Source organism: Hipposideros armiger, unplaced genomic scaffold (genome assembly GCF_001890085.2).
Source record: "Hipposideros armiger isolate ML-2016 unplaced genomic scaffold, ASM189008v1 scaffold_413, whole genome shotgun sequence".
Lineage (NCBI taxonomy): Eukaryota > Metazoa > Chordata > Mammalia > Chiroptera > Hipposideridae > Hipposideros > Hipposideros armiger.
The window spans coordinates 82,592-93,996 of record NW_017731763.1 but is presented as its reverse complement, the minus strand read 5'-3'; the positions used below and the strand labels follow the sequence as shown (position 1 = coordinate 93,996).

The 11,405-nt window shown below is 36.8% G+C and overlaps 1 long non-coding RNA gene across 1 annotated transcript in view; it reads right to left on the bottom strand.

Moving 5' to 3' along the window:
• LOC109394161 (uncharacterized) overlaps window positions 1–8,132 on the bottom strand; it is a 13,687-nt gene extending 5,555 nt beyond the window's left edge. The window contains exons 1-3 of the long non-coding RNA XR_002126398.1: window positions 8,097–8,132; window positions 7,144–7,179; window positions 6,994–7,047 (exon numbers count right to left, since the gene is read on the bottom strand). This is a non-coding gene — a long non-coding RNA (uncharacterized LOC109394161). The remainder of the gene's footprint in view (window positions 1–6,993; window positions 7,048–7,143; window positions 7,180–8,096) is intronic.
• Between the last annotated feature and the right edge of the window lie 3,273 nt (window positions 8,133–11,405).

The following is an 11,405-nucleotide window of genomic DNA, read 5'->3' as shown; positions in this document are numbered from 1 at the left end:
GAAGTATCCTGACAGCAGTTGTTTGAGCAGACAGATACATGCCTGTCATTTGGGGGATAAATTAGACCTAGTCTTTTGATATACTGGTTTTTATTATTCATTTTAACTATAATGTTTAGTTATAGCTGGGCAGTTTAGTGATTTTTAAGCCTTAAGTTCTAGAATCAGCTTAAGTGTGATTCATGGCTTCAACCTAAGTGTGATTCATGGCTTCCACCCCTATTGTGTGGCCTTGGGTAAGTTACTTAACCTCTCTGTGCCTTAATTTCCTCATCTGAAGAATAGTAGTGATAATAGCCTGACTCATGTGTTTTTGTTTTTGCTTTTGTTTTTTTGTTTTGTTAATGGATTAAGTAGGTTAATACACATAAATTACCTAGTACTTCGCATAGAGAGCTTGCTCAAATATCTGATCTATTGTTGTGGTCATGGCAGGGGCAACCAAGGTGTATAGTATTGAGGCTGATTAGGAAAAATATTTTTAATTCTATGTATGAATATGCTTTCTTTTTCCTAAAAGCTAAAATACTTACAGGTTCTCCTTTTTGGCCTTTAGGCCCAATGGACCCTGGAAATCCTGGTTGTCCAGTTTCACCCTTTCAAGAAAAAGAAGAAGAGAGATTTTGCGTGAGGTCAGATGGGTGCTGTTGTGACTATCAGAGTCAGAGCAATTGCTTGTGCGCCTTCTAAATAGGAATTTATCTATTATCCTCCAAGAGACAATGACAAGTTCTGAATAGAGCTAGGCAATTTGCATAGTAATGTGTTTGTCAGCACTTCACAATGCCTTTAGGTCTTTTAGAAACCCATAATATTCACTATATTTCAAATTAATGGTGAAACAAAAGTTAATTATTTTTCAAGGAAAGAACAGCCTGAGCACACACACAAAAAAGATCATTTTATACCAAACAAAGAGAGAATTTTTTGTGATCTTAAAGACATCAGACTGTTTAACTGACACAATAATCCAGACTCATTTTATTTTAGACACTTCTTTCTTTTTTTAGGTGGGGGAGGTAGAGGAGTGGAGAGACATGAAGAAAAATGAGTCTCTCAGCTGTTTCCAGCATATACATTGCCGCTGAAATGATTGGCTGTGGACAAAGAAGGCATTCTTGTCGACGTGGTGACAGCAGCAGCTTAGAAATGTCTGAGATGTCTTGGATCTTGAAGAGGGATTTGTATACGGCATGTAAAGAGTATTTTGGAAAAATACAATTTTAGAAATAATACTTGTGGAAAGGAAATACGTCATTAATCAGACTTCAGAGCAGTCCCAGCATTGTGCTTCTTTTTAGTGTTTACCAAAATTCTTGAATACTGCATAATTGCATATCAAATAAAAATAGCCACTAGAAGTTATATAATGTTTTCTTTCCCCCAACCTCAAGAGCACTTTTGCAAAACGATGTTCCTGGGCATATACCTTTTTTGCCTGTCTTGTCTATTTTTTATTTTGAAAAAAATAAATACAGGAAACATAAAGTTGAAATATGGCGAACCTCCATGTCCCAGGCATCCACAATTTGAAAGAAAAAAAAATTACAATTAAATAAATCTGCTATATTTTCTCTCTATTCCTGTCCCAGAGGGAGCCGCTCTCTTGAATTTAGCACTTAATATTTTTAGTCCATTTTTTTACACTTTTACTGCATATGGGAATCATAAACAACATATTATTTTGAATATTTAAAATAATTTTTTAATAAACAGCTTTATCATGAATGTAACATTTTGTGACTTGCTTTATCTACACTCTGCATTGTTTTTAATATCCATTTTTATTGATACATACAGGTCTAGTTCATTCATTGTAAGCATTGAATAGCTTTATGGAATGTTAATGTACCAGGGTTTATCCAAGCTCCATTGATGTGCATTTGGATGGTCTCCAGCTTTTTTCTATTATAAACAAGGCCACAATGAACATCTCTTTACCTGTCCCCTTGTGTGGATGTGTTTATCTGTTTATTTTAAAGTATCACACAACATTCTACCCAAAGTATTTCAAGTACACATTTATTAGAGTCCTAAAATTGTTGACTTATTTCTACATTTTTATCCGCATCAGTATCTTGTGATTTTATTATATTAGAGGAAGAGGAAGCTTGTCATACGTAATGGAGATGAGATCATGTTTTTATTAAGCAATTTTCTAGATGTGGAATATATTTTGTAAATTTTATCTTGACTTTAATAATAGAAGTATTTTTCCTTCTGGTACCTAAACATCTAGCATAGCTTCAATTTTATACTTACCACACTGTAGAAGGCATTTTTTTCTAGCAATAATAAATTCTATCCAAAGTAAAAAGAGGGAGAAATTGGTGGATACATTTAAGGGACAAATTACTGTTGGTTTAAAAGAGAAAATAAACAGTTGGCCTCGTATGAGCATTAGGGTGTAAAGCGAGCGTGACCAGAGGTGTGAAGGAAAAATATCCCTAGTAGTTAGACTGATCCGTAAAAAAAAGAAAAGTAGAATTCAGGGAAGCTGTGTAGAAATTACTATAAAACTCACATCTTCCCAGTAACAAAGGGGAAGGGGGAGATATACATGGAGGAAAAGTAATTATATTCATAGCTCATATTCATTGAACTGCTGTAAATAGGTCTCCATTGGAATGTAGACAAAGGACCCAAAAGAGGCTTTGATTTATCTCTCTGAGTGGTGCTTGGGAGTGGTTGGTCTTAGAGGAAACTTTAGGGATCAATTCCCTCACACAAAATTCTGCCAACAGAAAGGTTTCATACCTGAATCTTAGACACATGTGGAGTTGTTTTTCATATTTAAAATGGATGTTAATGATTTATCACTATGGATATGAGTTGAAAGACAAGTGATGAATTTATTTAGCTTCAGGAGAGGCTGTCCTTTAATTTGGCACTTCCCAGGCTATTTGAAAAGCTTGGTGCTTTTGTGGCTTTGTCTTTTCTCTCTGATAGTGGGGCCATGAAAGACCCCTGCTAATTTCTCAGGAGTCCTTAAATATTCTGTCCTTGATTCCACTCTATAAAGAAGCAGTTCTCCTCAAACAACTTGCAAATACATTATTCCTTCATCACAGTCTGTCAGGCTCAGGCAAGCTATAGAGCAGAGGTCATCATTTCAGTACTGGTAGGTTGGTCTCATTTGTTTTACCATTACTAGTCACTAGGTTCCCTGGTGTTTCTCCCTGTATCTCAGTGCTCTTGCTACAGGATGTGGCTGCTAAACCAGGGGCGATTTGTGTGTAGGCTCTACTTTTGTTTGTGTTTGTTCTGATGTGTCATTGTAATGTTGGGCTCCAATGGTAGGCTGGTTTTGTGATTCTCTTTTGCCAGTCAAAACATTGAGAAGTGAAATATTATACAATGACAAGAAATCACTTATGCATTGAAATGGTTACTTCTGGTTAAATCTTTTGTTCTACAACACAAATTGAGTCCCTTCTCTGTTAAAATCATTGCGGGAGATGCAAAGATGAGCAAGACCAGGGGTTAAGGATGGTAATAACTATTAATACCAAAAAGAGATAAATGAGAACTGAGGAGAAGAAAGAAAGTTTGAGCAGATGAACAGAAAGGAATACAGCTTTAGTGGGGGATTAATATGTGTCAGGTATTGTGCTTTTGGGTAAGTTCATTTCATCTCATTTGATTTTAATCCTCCCATCAACTTTGTGTAGATACAATTGTGCTCATTTTACCAACGAGGACACTGATACTCAGGTAAAGTGATTTGCCCTAGGAGACACAACTATTAATGGCATAATCAACTTCATGGCACAACTCAGTGGTTCTCAACCCTGGTTTCCTGTTAGAATCATTGGAAGCGCTTTTTAATGATAGCAATATGAACCCCACCCAGATCAACCAAAGTTATGGGCTTTGCCCCAAATCAGAGTCTCTAGAGATGGGGCCTGAGTACTGGCATTTTCTAAAAGCTGTCTAGGTGATTCCAAGGTGCAGCCAGGGTTCAGAACCACCGGGTCCACCAGAGATGCAAACAAATCTGTGAGAGCAGCTTGAGGGAGTTTTAAATTCTCACTACAGTGACCCATGAATAGCATTATAATAATAAAAAAAAACTAATGTATTGATTCAGAGCAGATATCAAGTGGATGTGTATGGGTAGAAGTGATTTCACTCTTCCAGCTAGTGCTATGCTTACATTTTTTTTAGTTTATTTTGTGCATTATTTATTGGTAGAGTATTTTGCCTGTTAATTAGAATTCTAACAAGTCATTTCACATCGTACATTTATTCAGGTACTGCATCAAGTTCCCTGCAGACTCTTCTAGGTTATTTCTTTGGGTGGGAGGAGGGAACAGATATGCCACTGGCTTTTTTAATTCCACTTAAGATTCTGAAGCAATTAAAAACGATTTTGAGCAACAGAAAGGTCCTTAGAGTTTGAAATACACCTGTTTTACAGAATCAAATTTCTCATCATCGAGGTCTTAAGAATTTCTAAGTGACATATGTTCCCTAATGAACATAGCAAAACAGAAGCCAGCTGTTTTGTTTCATGAAATGAATCATCATTTAAATACTTTAAAAGTGCCACAACTCTCTTCTTTGCTCAGCTGTCCTATGTGACAAGCTCTGTGGCTTTCTTTTGCTTTTTTTCCCTCTTAGCTTGCAGGTGTCCAGTAGTAATTGCTTCAAATGTAATGTGTTTTTTACGGTGGTGTAGGAATTCTGTAAGCTATTTGGTTACAGGGAATAATGCTAATGTACTAGCAGTGCAATCCAAGATATACAAATGACTTATTATTGCTGTATAATAAATATTTTTGGATGTCTTCTTAAGAATGTCAAGGTTTTATTTATTTATTTCTTTGCAGAAAATTTTATTTTCAATGGTCAATCCATAAGAAGCTCCCACTTTCTGTTGAGACTGTCTTCTAGCAGAATTTTCTGTTGATGGATATATGATCTTTTCAATAGGTTGTCTGCACTGATTTATAAGGCACAGAAGTCATATTTTCTTGGATTCATGTTGAAATATCCTGCCCTCAATCAAGAGAATTTTACTGCATGAATGAGTGAAGGTAGAACTCACAAACCATATTCCCTCAGAGTATTTTCAAACCTGCTCATCTCTGCCTGTAGATTTAATGTGCATTGTTTTTGTTCCTGACAATGGCACATTCACACTGAATCCAAAGTCACCACAATTTCAGAATCAAATGAGAGTGAAACATCTTTTTAAGTGGGCAGTGAATCTGTCACCTTCACAGCTAATATAATTAAACCTGTGAATGATGATGAGAATGCATTCAAAATTCATCAGCATTTTAATTTTAAATTTGTTTTAAAATAATTATTGGTTCAACCATGACTGTACATTATAAAACTACACCAAAAAGAAGGAGGAGAAGGAGGAGGAGGAGGAGGAGGAGGAGAAGAAGAAATGCTCCCCTAACAGCTTATGTTTGGCCACTTAAGACACAAAAATAGCCTGAGGCATTTTGNTTACTATCTGGGTCAAGTCATTTACCTTTTAGAACCTCTCTTATTTTATCTATAAAATCATGGGGTTCAACTAGGTGATCTGTTAAGTATATTTTAGCACTGGTATGCAACACATCTAGTCAAGCCCTAAATTCCCACTAGTGGGGGGTGAACTGCCATTCAGGATAGGTGGTTTAGAATTCAACTGGGATTCAATTTTTGGCTGAATTGTTTGGAACTTCATTCTGGTTATTATGCAAAGTCAAGTCCAGATCCTGTTCTGGAATAGACAGGTTGAGACCAAAGAGAGCTAACCTTCTCTGCATAATACTGTTTAAAAAGTGTGCTTTTTTTTATGTGGAAGGGGGTCATGGAGGAAGAAAGCAGGCAATGATGAATCGAGGAGGTGGGTAATTAGGGATTAAGAGGGACCCAGTAAGGACAAGAGTTAAAGGGGGAAAAAAAAGCTTGTTCTCCTGGGTAAGACAAGTAAGGCTAAAGGTTATATCATAGGGTAGGTGGGCTGCCCGGAAATGTTGGTGGTAGGTGAGAAAACCAGAGAGGATCTCCAAGGAGCTGTGAAATCCTCCAACCCTTGCTACTCATAGCATGATCCATAGACCAATGGCAAAAGCATCACTTGAGAGTTTGTGGGAAATGCAGACTCTCAGACCCCATCCCAAACCTACTGAGTTACAAGCAGCATTTCAAAAGGGTCCCTGGATGATTGAAGTGCACGCTCACACTTGAGAAACACTGCTCTAACCCTCTGGAACTTTCTCCTTTCTGCTCCATAAGTCCCTGCTTTTCTAGTAGAATTTTAACAAATCTTACTGCCAGGTCTGACATGTGTCCCATAGAAATTAAGAGAAGGTGAGTGTCATTGTTCAAGTTTGGAAGGGAGACAGAGGAAACCTAGAGAAGCAGTTAAGAGTTGGTGAGATGTGCCCACAAGTGCGACACATTTAAGTCTGATTCTTATTGATTCATTTGAGGGCTGCTGTAAGTTTTTTTGTTTGTTTTTCATCAGCATTACAAAAAAAAGTTATTTTGTAAATAGGATTTGTGTAATCTCTGTAAGTGGTCTTATTTGAATATAAATTACACTCTAGGTGTTTTTCCCCCACCAAAAGAACTACATGTTGAAAGAAACTGGCCTCAGTAATANCACAAGAGGAGCTCAAGCATCTCAGGAGTACACAAGTTAGAAACTTGGCTTAGAAATTGAACCCTGAACCCTGTTCACTTTATGAATATAGTTCATGGTCATAGATTTAGCTCACACTGTTTAGTGTTAAAGCTTTTAGGGTTGCTATTGTGAATATGTTTTGGAAAAAAGTTTAAAAATCCTATTACAAACTAAAAGAAACACAACTATACTGGCTGTAATAAATGCATTCAGTGGAGGTGGAGGAGAAATCACCATGGAAACATGACAAAGTCTGAGAAACATGTGAAGAAAATGAGTGGCACCAGAGCACCTTGTTTTACATATAAATAGCTATAACTCTGAAATTATTTCCTTATTTATCACAGTTATTTCTTATATACCTTTATTCCTGGGCTTCCTATTAAACCAGGGGGACCAAGATCTCCAGGTTCGCCCTAAACATATGGGTGGGAAGAAAAGTGAACTGGTTACTTTAATTTTCACAATCTCATTAAGGTTGGAGATGCAGTTAAAGAATGTCAGGAGATTACCTTTATTCCCTGTGATCCTATTAGCCCAGGTTCTCCCTGTAAATAAAATAATCACCATATATATAATGCTTAGATTCAGATGGAGATGAGCATCTCTAATACTTGAATTCATTTGCATTTCCACTAATTAACATACAATAAAGGGGGGAAATTATGGAAGACATGATGAAGTCAAGGAGTGTTCATTCTAAAACATGATTTAAAATAGTTATTGCTAATAAATAAATAATTTCTTATTTTCTATTTTCTTTATAACAATTTTTTCCTCAGTGTCACTTTTGACACTGTAATCACCATGTTCCATTAGCAATCACTGCATTCTCCATTTAGGTGATATTGTTATAACCTGCCACCAGCTAATCTTATATCCCAGAGAATTAAAAGTTCAGATGCGTGGGTAAGGAAGAGTAGAATTTAAGTTGCTATGTCCTGGTGATTCTACTATCAGGTATATGTACTTAATGAAAAAAACAGAAACAAATAAAAGTAACACAAGAAGAGGACAATCTTCGCTATACTAAATATTTTTTCCTTGTTTTTCCATGACTTATTATTGATTCTTTTGAAAAAATTATCCTGTTTGATAATGCAATTTGTATAATTAACAGAATTTTTGAAAAAAAACTGTATCTTGTATTTTAATTTTGTATTTTAAATATCCTAAATGGATATACTTCAAAACATTTATGTCTAATCACAAATAGTAATGGGTTAAAGAAAATATACACTACCCCAACCAAATGTTAAAGTGTCGTTAGATGATAAAACTTAACAAGGCTTAAAATTTCTCACTTATCAAAATAAAAGAGTCAAAGTACACAGAGGAAAACGTAAAATGCTCAGGGAGCTTATTTTATCAAATCTATTAGACTCCAAAGTAAACATACCAGAAATTAGAGAGAAAGAAATAAATGATGTAGAAAACCCAAGATAGTGATAAAACATCTACTTACTTTATCTCCCTTTTCACCTTTTGTAAAAGGTTCCCCCTAGGAAAAGGGATAGAAAACAGAATCAATTATAAACACTTNTCATAACTTAAAAACATTTCATTTCTCTTCGCCTTTCTTGAATAAACCTTTTTCTGAGAAGAATAATAAATAAGGAATATAAATTTCACTAGGTTATAGGTTTTGTAGAATTGCATTAAAATATAAGATGTTTTCGTCTTTAAAATGAAGCATCTGATACTGAAAACGATTTGTTATTATTAATTAACATAAAAGGTTAAAGGGCATGAGAAAAAAAGGCATATGTAACAGGCATATTGGTTATTTAGATGTTCCAGCTATCCAGTTTTGTATGTCCTGAAAATAGCCTGGGCCACAAGGACATTTTCTGCAAATGACCATCTATGCCCACACCTGCAGAGCCTCTAAAAGGGACATTTCAGGCAGTTCTTCTGTTTTAACATAGTGTCCTAGGAAGGTTTAGGACCCTACTAGGCTCCATAGATCCTGAAGAATCCATGCCTCCTGCATAGGGGGCCTATGAACCTTCTAAAATCAGCTGTAAAATAGTGTGTGTATGCGCATTTTCTTTAGAAGAGAGGCCTCTGCCTGCATCCAATTTCCAAAGAGATTAGATCTCTCATCTGAAGAATAAGATGAATATTTCTTTTTCTGCAGACCTAAATGTGTTCCTATACTTGTGATCTGAAACTGAGAACACACAAATGTGAGGAACTTTCAAGGGAGATATTAATAAAAGGGCTTGGTACTTACTGGTTCACCTGGCAGGCTTTTCCCTGGAGGACCAGCCTCACCTTTTGGACCTGGAAGCCCAGGAGGGCCTATAATCCCACCTGGATCTCCCTGAGGAAAACACAGTAAAAATCTTACTTGTTTCATTGCTCAGGTTCATGGTGGGAGTTGTGGGGGCAATAGTTCCCATTGTTTTAAGTTGTCATCAAGTTCTTTCGTTGATTTTTATGTTTTCTTTAAGTTATTCCCCAATAATGGTTCAATGTTAATATACTATTTCCACATAGACATCAAGAAACAGGCCCTGAAAAACTGAGACTTAGGTCTATANAATTCATCAGCATTTTAATTTTAAATTTGTTTTAAAATAATTATTGGTTCAACCATGACTGTACATTATAAAACTACACCAAAAAGAAGGAGGAGGAGGAGAAGAAGAAATGCTCCCCTAACAGCTTATGTTTGGCCACTTAAGACACAAAAATAGCCTGAGGCATTTTGTCAAAGGGGTCTTTGGATTGTTTTTGTTACCTACATGGATACATGAAGCATTTAATTATAAACTGAGTCTTATGTCCTGATTTCATTTACCCTGTTAAAGTTATTTTCCCTCAATGTGTTCTCTTCCTTGTAGCCAACTGCTACTCAGCAGTCTTCACTCAGGAACAGACTCCAATCCTGCTGCCTGGTCAGGGGGCAGGTGGAGACGGTGCCCAATGTGGGCCCGAAAGACTCCCTATGAACAGGACCCCATGTGGCAATGGAATGCCCCTGACATGTGAATGTGTGAATTGGTATAAAACTCTGGACGTTTGTATTCACTTTGAAAATCAGATTACCTTCTCTCCTTTTGGGCCACTAGCTCCATGTTCACCAAGGTTTCCCTAGGTAAACATAGAACAAATAAAAATACAAAATATTCACTTATTTTTAATACATACTGTCTCTACTTTAAAAATAGTACTGTAATGGCTTCTAATATACTGTGATGGGTACTATGTTAATCATTTTTGCCTTTCTCACCTTCTGTTAAATATTCCTGAAAAACTCCAACTTTAGAGACACTCTCTTATCTTGTCTGTGACTTACCCCCTGGAGATGATTCTGGAGAAATTTCACACCTCCATGGGAGAATTGTCACTCTCCAAATCAATGCCTGGGAACCTCATATGGTCTCCAACCATTCCACAGATATGACTTTCTAATGTTATTAGTGATACCTTTGCTGCTCAGTGTAACAGACATTCTGTTTGTTGGCCTCATGGCTGCACTTGCCACTCTCTTGACTTGTATGATGATACCTCATCCTCCTGGTTTCTTCTTGTCTCTCTGATCTCTCTTCCTCTTCCCTCATCTAACTGGTGAAGGAAGGACTTCCTTGGGACTCTGTGCAGGCTCTCTTCTCTTGTGACTCAACATTTTCTCCCAGGCACTCTTATCTACCCCATGGCTTAAGTATCCGCTCCCATACAAACACAGACAAATTTATACACCCAGCATACATCTCCCTTCTGAGTTTTGACACACACACACACACACACACACACACACACACACACACACACATATATATATATATATATATATAATTTTCTACTTGATGTATTCACTTGCAAATTCTAGAAGAAATTCATATCCAACAAGTTCAAACAGAATTAAAAAATACAACAAATACACACTTATATGAGAGAGAAAGATGAGAGAGTTATATCATACTGTTAACATTCATTAGATCAGAAGCAGGACAATGATAATTAGCTTCTTCCTAGGGTAAGTCTGCAGTTTGACCTATTAAAATGAGTGGTGATTTCCTTTTACAGTTAAACAAAAATCAAGGAAAGAAAGAAAATCTGAATTCAACCTCTCTTTTCCACAGAATTCTTCCTTTAATCCGGGTGTCACTCTCAACACTGCCCTTCTCCTTATTCCTCCAGTATAACCAGTCTAGATTGCCTCTATGTCCAAAACGTCTTGTCTTCACGCTCTCTACCTTCACTCCGGGAAGGCCACCATCATGTCTCACCAGCATCATTACAGTAGCTTTCTAATTGGCCCTCTATGATCCACTCTTGCTGCCCATACATACTCATATGCATTCTCTAGTTAAGGTCAGAGCGATATCTTTAATAGACATTCTGACTTCCTTCCTTCTAAACCTTAAGGAGGCCATCAAAATCCTGCATGAGCTGAACTCATTTCCCTCTTGGGCATCATCTTGGCCGTTCTTCTCCCTCAGAAGCTCCAGCTGAAATGATCTTCTCTCAGCTTCTCAAATGGGCCAAGATCCTTCCCATTTCACCCTCTAGATCACCACTCAGTCTTCATCCCTTTGTCTGGCTAGCAAGTACTCATCCCTCAGGTTTCACTATTATCAAATGCCATTCACTGAAGCCTCCTGTGGGTCTCCCAGACAGATTCCCCTCTCAATACCTTCTCATTGGACATTGTATGCTTGCTTCATAATGCTTACTGATATTTTTATTTTCATGTTTGTTTTGTCTTTGCACCTGCTGCATTAGAATGTAAGCTTCACAATGACCTGAAATTAAATGCTCACCC